This window comes from Miniopterus natalensis, chromosome 1, assembly GCF_054644295.1.
Source record: "Miniopterus natalensis isolate mMinNat1 chromosome 1, mMinNat1.hap1, whole genome shotgun sequence".
Classification (NCBI taxonomy): Eukaryota; Metazoa; Chordata; class Mammalia; order Chiroptera; family Miniopteridae; genus Miniopterus; species Miniopterus natalensis.
This window is the reverse complement of record NC_142081.1, coordinates 82,616,873-82,622,983: the sequence shown is the minus strand read 5'-3', so window position 1 is coordinate 82,622,983 and position 6,111 is coordinate 82,616,873. Positions and strand designations below refer to the sequence as shown.

Below are 6,111 nucleotides of genomic sequence, written 5' to 3'. Positions count from 1 at the left end.
TCCTTGACATTAACACACATTTCCAATTTAAAAAATAAGTCAAAACAAACTTATGTTAAGATTTCACTACCATGTTGTTCTCATTTTTTCCAATTCAGTGAGTGTTCCACTGTAATAACCAGACCAAGCTTTTTATTTTATTTTTTAATTTTTAAAATTTTTATTTATTTAATTTTTTAATTTTTAAAATTTTATTATTGTTTAAAATATTACAGATGTTCCCTTTTCTCCCCAATGACCCGTTCCACCCCGTTCCTTCCCCCTCCCCCGTCCCTCACCACACCATTGTCCTTGTCCTTGGGTTGTGCATATATGCATATAAATTCTTTGGTTACACTCTCCCCCTCCACCCACCCGCCCTCCTCCATCCCTCTGACATTCATCAGTCTCAAGTATGCTTCCATGTCATTGAATCTATTCTGTTCATCAGTTTATTAAGTTCTTTAGATTCCACGTATAAGCGAGATCATGTGATATTTATCTTTCGCTGCCTGGCTTATTTCACTTAGCATAATATTCTCCAGGTCCATCCATACTGTCCCAAAGGGTAAGAGATCCTTCTTCTTTACAGCTGCGTAGTATTCCATGGTGTGAATGTCCCACAGCTTTTTTATCCACTCATCTACTGACGGGCACTTGGGCTGTTTCCAGAATTAGCTATTGTAAACTGTGCTGCTATGAACATCGGGGTACATAGATCCTTTCTGATGAATGTTTCAGGATTCTTAGGATACATTCCTAGGAGTGGGATCACTGGGTCAAAAGGCAGCTCCATTTTTAATTTTTTGAGGAACCTCCATGTTGTTTTCCATAGTGGTTGCACCAGTCTGCATTCCCACCAGCAGTGTCAGACCAAGCTTTTTATTTTAAATTTCTTTCACTAAAGAGGAGGCACAGAATCACAGGATCCTTTCTTAGGTTTAGTCCAGACATCTCTCTCAGAATGCTTATCTTTTTACATGATTAGCTGTCTTTTACATGAGTACTAACTAGGAAAAAAGAAACAAGAGAAATGGATTGTCTTAATTTCAAGTAGAATTATTTATGAAAGCACATGGACAAAATATCTCTGAAACCACAAAAAGTTCTCATATGTGATTTGTAAATTTACAGTAATTGAGACATAAATAGTAAAACACAGAGAAGCCAGCCATGAAGCTGTCCCAAAACACGCAAGAGTATATGACAAAGGAACTTTACAAATCATTCCTAAAGCGATGAATTTATTTAATGAATCATTTAAATAAATGATGGTGGGGAAATGGACTACCTGGGAGAAGTCTCAAATTATATTTACTTTCACCATAGAATGTAAAGGCATGTCAAAGTGAATTCCAGATGGATTAACAGAGAAATGTAAAAATGAAACCATAAAAAAATCCAAAAGAAAACAGAAGGGATCTCAGAGTAGAAAAGAATACTGTAATTAAAAAAAAAAAATCAGTGGAAGAAATTAAAAAGGGAAAGATCAGTAGATTGAATTACATAAAATGTAAAACATTTTTTTGTCAAAATATCAAGCAAAATTAAAACATAACAACAAGCTAAATCAAATATATTAAGAGCTTTAAAATGTAAAATGACAAATGCTTTGTGAAATTAAAAAAAACAAAAGATAATTCATAGGAATACACATTAATAAAAATAATTATTTCAAACATACAAGTGATAAAAATGATTATTTAGATATGATTCTGTGATTTCATTTTTTATTTATCAAATTAGTAAAGATTAAAAAAATAATAGTTAACTCTAGGGTATATGTGCAGGAAAACCAGCCTTTTCTTGTACTCTGGATGAATGTGTAAATTGGTAAAATCCTTTTTAAAAAAAACAAGTTGTTAATGTATATCAAGAGTCCTAAAAACACTCATATCCTTTGCTCTGATAATGTCATATCACAAAGTAACCATACAGGTGCAGACTGATCTATATAGCCTGGGATGTTCATTGCAGCATTACTTATAATAATGAAAAATTGGAGGCAACTTAAACGTTCAACAGAGAACAATCATTAATAACATTATGATACATCAGGAAAATGGAATATTATGCAAGTAGTGAACACTGTGTTTCCTTTTTATTGGTAAAGAAAAATGTAGAAATTAACACACCCTTTTATTTTCATTTGTTTCTAAATATTTTTAAAGTTTGAAAGTGTTTAAAGTTTGTAATTCCTAGTAGGAAAACATTGTCTGGATGAATATCATCCAATGGGTGATCTAAGTTGCTCTTCCTTCAGCAAGGGCTTTATTTGACAGAAGGGCATTATGCTTGACCTCCAGATTTGGCAGACAATTTAAAGATGAGATTCATAACCTTTGGGTTGCTCTGATATTTTTACATTTTTGCAGGGTTCTGGGCCACATCCTGGAGGTCCACCATGACTTCTGGATCCTGTATGGCTGCAAGAACCTCTGGATCACTAAGAATTTCCTTGAGCTCAGGCATTGCTGCCATTCAGGCAAGCCCCATCCCATTCCTGGCATGCTCCCCCCCCCCCCCCCCCAGCCACCTGGAAAAGAAACACAGCGAGCTCCTGTTTGTCTTACTTTCTTGGATGTTCTGCAATTTTCTGGGCCCTTGGCTGAATTTCCTTCAGCATTGCACTAGCATCTTCATCATAATCCAATTTACACGCAAGGGCAAGGTCATGGGCCGCTTCTTCTGCATGGCACAGGAGTCTATGTGCTGTCCCTCACCCCTTGCCAGGCTGCCCTGAATCAGGATTATTCAATAGCTCTGCCGCAGTCTCAGATGGCAGCATTTGGCTTCTGTAATTTGGTGAAGACACTGGCTCTCTTGGCATACAGAATGTCCAAGTGAGTATTCAGCTTGATGGCACCTGTGAACAAAGTCCACTGTCATTTAGGGCACAAGTGGCAGCCTCTCTTTTGTCATTCGCCTAATCCATCATCTCCTTGGTTATCTCTACATTTTCATCTCCCATTTCTTGAGGGGTGTGGCATCTGGTTCAAGCACACCTTCACTGTCAGTTTCTAGATCACTTTCCTCACGTGATGGTTTCTCTGTTTTTATGTTTTCTTCCTCCCTCCTAATAAATATTTTCTCTTCCTTGATATTTTCTTCTGATTTAGTTTTATGAGTAGTGGTGGTGTTTTACCCACTCCCTCAGGAAGCGCATCTCCCAGGTGTGCAGAGCTCGGATCCTGCTTATACCTTCTGACCAAGGCCCTAAGCTCGCTCACTTTGTGGGGTCCGTGGTCGGAGGTGGAGGGCATGGCCGAGGACCCATTCCAGGCCCGGGTACTTGATGGGGGGAACATCATGTTTTCACAGAATATTCATTGACATGGGGAAAGCCTCATGATATAATATTTAGTAAAAATAGGCACACTTGTGCCATTTTTGGAAAAAAAAATGTTTAGAAATAAAAGGGAAGAAAACATGCCAAAATGTTAATAGTGGTTATTGCTGGTTGATAAATTACAGCTTTTAGATTTTGCTATCTTTTATGGCCCACATGCATTTTTATTATATTTATTGTCCTCTATCACTAAGTCAGACACTCCAAAGACCTTTAACTAGAATTCCTGATGGGTTCCCTACCTACTTTTCATTTCTCTTTGCTCCCAGCTCATCCTCAGGCCCTCCAGTCTCAGACCTCCTGGGCCCCTCTGGAATTTCCTCAGTGCTGCTCCCTGTATGTCCAGGGCTCCTGTGGTCTGCTCTATTCTGGAAACACCTTTCCAATCTGGCCTCTGAATTCCAAGCCTTTATGACATTTCCCTGTCACCTAACTGTCTTCTGTGGTGCCTGTTTCTGAAAGTAGGCTGCACATACCCACAGAGCAGCCACCGCGTGCCATCCGGCACAATACTGGGGATCCAGGAGGTGGCCTAATATGCAGTAGTAGGTGCTCAATACGTATTGCTGATTATCTCATTTCTAACCTAATTGTGGCAATACAGTTTGCCACCATTTGGAAAATATTTTTTTGGTACATCTCCCTTCCATGCCACTCCCAGAATAAGGTCATTTACAGGCCAATGGACACTCGGGGAGCCAATGAGCATCCCAGATGGAATGAAAATCAGGCTGTGGCCTCACAGGCATTTAGTGTCCTCCCCATCTTTCTGTGCTGTTTCTAGATCTCCATGATGGTAAGCAATAACTTTCTATATTAACTCCAGGTAGACGCTTAAGCTCTCATCTCCTTTTAACGTTCACTTAAAACTTCTTTTTACTATCTTTTAAAATAAATGAAGTCATCCTTCAGTTTAGTTACTAGAGTTTTAGGGAGGGTGGGGCCCGCCTCACAGGGCCAGTGCCAGCTGTGTTTATACTGGAAATCAGGAGGAATGGGGGCAGGAACTGTTGGCCACAAGGTGTAGATAAGAGATCACAGACTCAGACACTTCTCTGGCCAGCCAGGCAGGCAGCACACGTAGACACTGTGCTGGGGGTGAAGCCAGAGGCCGGGGTGGGGCCTGAGGTGCATTGATTGTGGAAGCTCATGATGTGTAAGCTTCTACACCCATCCCTTGCTCAGGTCCGTGGAGGAGCAATAGCAATTTTATAGTTATAATTTTGATCTATTTTTTTAAGAGCCGTCACCCCCAAGTTACATAAGCTTCAGGTCCCGCAGAAACCTGGCTCGGCCTCTGGCAGACTCTGACTGATGTGGACTGCCTCAACAAGCCGGACTCTTCAGCCAAGTGGTGACAGTTCATCAGAAGTGTTGCTAGAGCTTCTGATTTTAAAGAGCAGCAAGGAATCCAGATGTTTGTATGAAATCACCTACATTTTACAGGCTGGCAACTTAAAACAAAAACAGTCTCTGGCCAAAACAAGTCTTATCTATAGGCTCAACTGAGCCCATGGGCTGCAGGATTGTGATTTCTGGTTATTTGAGCCTGTAGGAATCACAGAATTGCCAAGTGCTAAGGATACCTGTATGGCAGGTACATCTGTCCTCGGCACATTAAGAACAGGTTTGGCCAAGTCTAAACCAGTGAGCTTTGCTCTTTTCCACGGCTGCAGCCAACAGCCAGACATGCTTTAAGTGTCTGCCACTGGTTACAGGGCAGGGAGCTAACCAAGGCTGTGGATGAATGAACTGGTGTAAATTCATCCTCACAATTGGCAAAGCCAACCGAAGTACATGGCCCACGGACAGGAACGGAGCAGCAAAGCCACTCTGGGAACACCTGAGGACAATGAAGGTGGCTCTTCTTCCTGGGCACAGATTCAGCTGGGAGGTGGCTATTTTGTGCTCCCCTGTAGGGCTGCAGCCAGTGATTATAGGAGAGATTTATATAACTGCTTAAAGGGACAGCAAGTCACTTGTCTTTAACCCCCAAATCCTCCCGAGGCCATGTAATCCACCATTTCATAACTGAGGCTTTCCACAATATGAACACTCCTGAGAAACTATAAAGAGTCCCCAAAATGAAGGGGATTACCTCTGGGTACCATTTCATGTGCAGAGCGTGGGTGCTCAATAAAAAGCTCCTGGTGTAACAGGGGACATGAGATAAGACCACAGGCTGGAAATTGAGGCACAGCATGGCAGTAAGGCCATGGGGGAGGGGAGGGAGAGAGAGAGAGAGAGACAGAGAGACTGATAGGAATGAGAGATGGCCCGTGACAGCCCTGTGGGTGTCCCTGAGCTGTCAGCTCAGATTGGTGATAAAGCGGCTTAGAGCTGCATTTTGATCACTAATTAGCTTGCTATGGGATCTGCTTTGCACAGAGTGGCTTTGGGGGCTGCAGCTTGGTTTGCAACTCATTTGTTGTGGTGACTAAATGTGTCAAGAGTGGTGCAAGAGCCAGAGGGGAACTGTTGTCTAAACTCCACTTCTTGGGCTCTGACAGAGGCAGAAACAGAAGCAGGAGAGGGGGTATAGAGGGTGCAGGGGACATTGCAGCACATCTCCTTCTACGGGGGACGTCAGGGAACCTCACTCTTGTGCGTGGACTGCTTCTGGGATTGAACCTGTCAGAATTGCCTGGAGCTGTTTTTAACTACACAGCTCACAACTACCAGAGATTTAGCGGAACATGTCCAGCCCTATGACCCCTGCATCCCCCATCATTTGTTCTGTTCTAACCTCTTTGCCTTGCCGCTGAGGCACTGGGCCTGGATCA

The 6,111-nt window shown here is 42.0% G+C and overlaps 1 pseudogene; it reads right to left on the bottom strand.

Annotated features, from left to right (window-relative positions):
• Positions 1 to 2,268: 2,268 nt before the first annotated feature.
• LOC107530232 (putative protein FAM10A4) lies at positions 2,269 to 3,290 on the bottom strand (annotated as a pseudogene).
• Between the last annotated feature and the right edge of the window lie 2,821 nt (positions 3,291 to 6,111).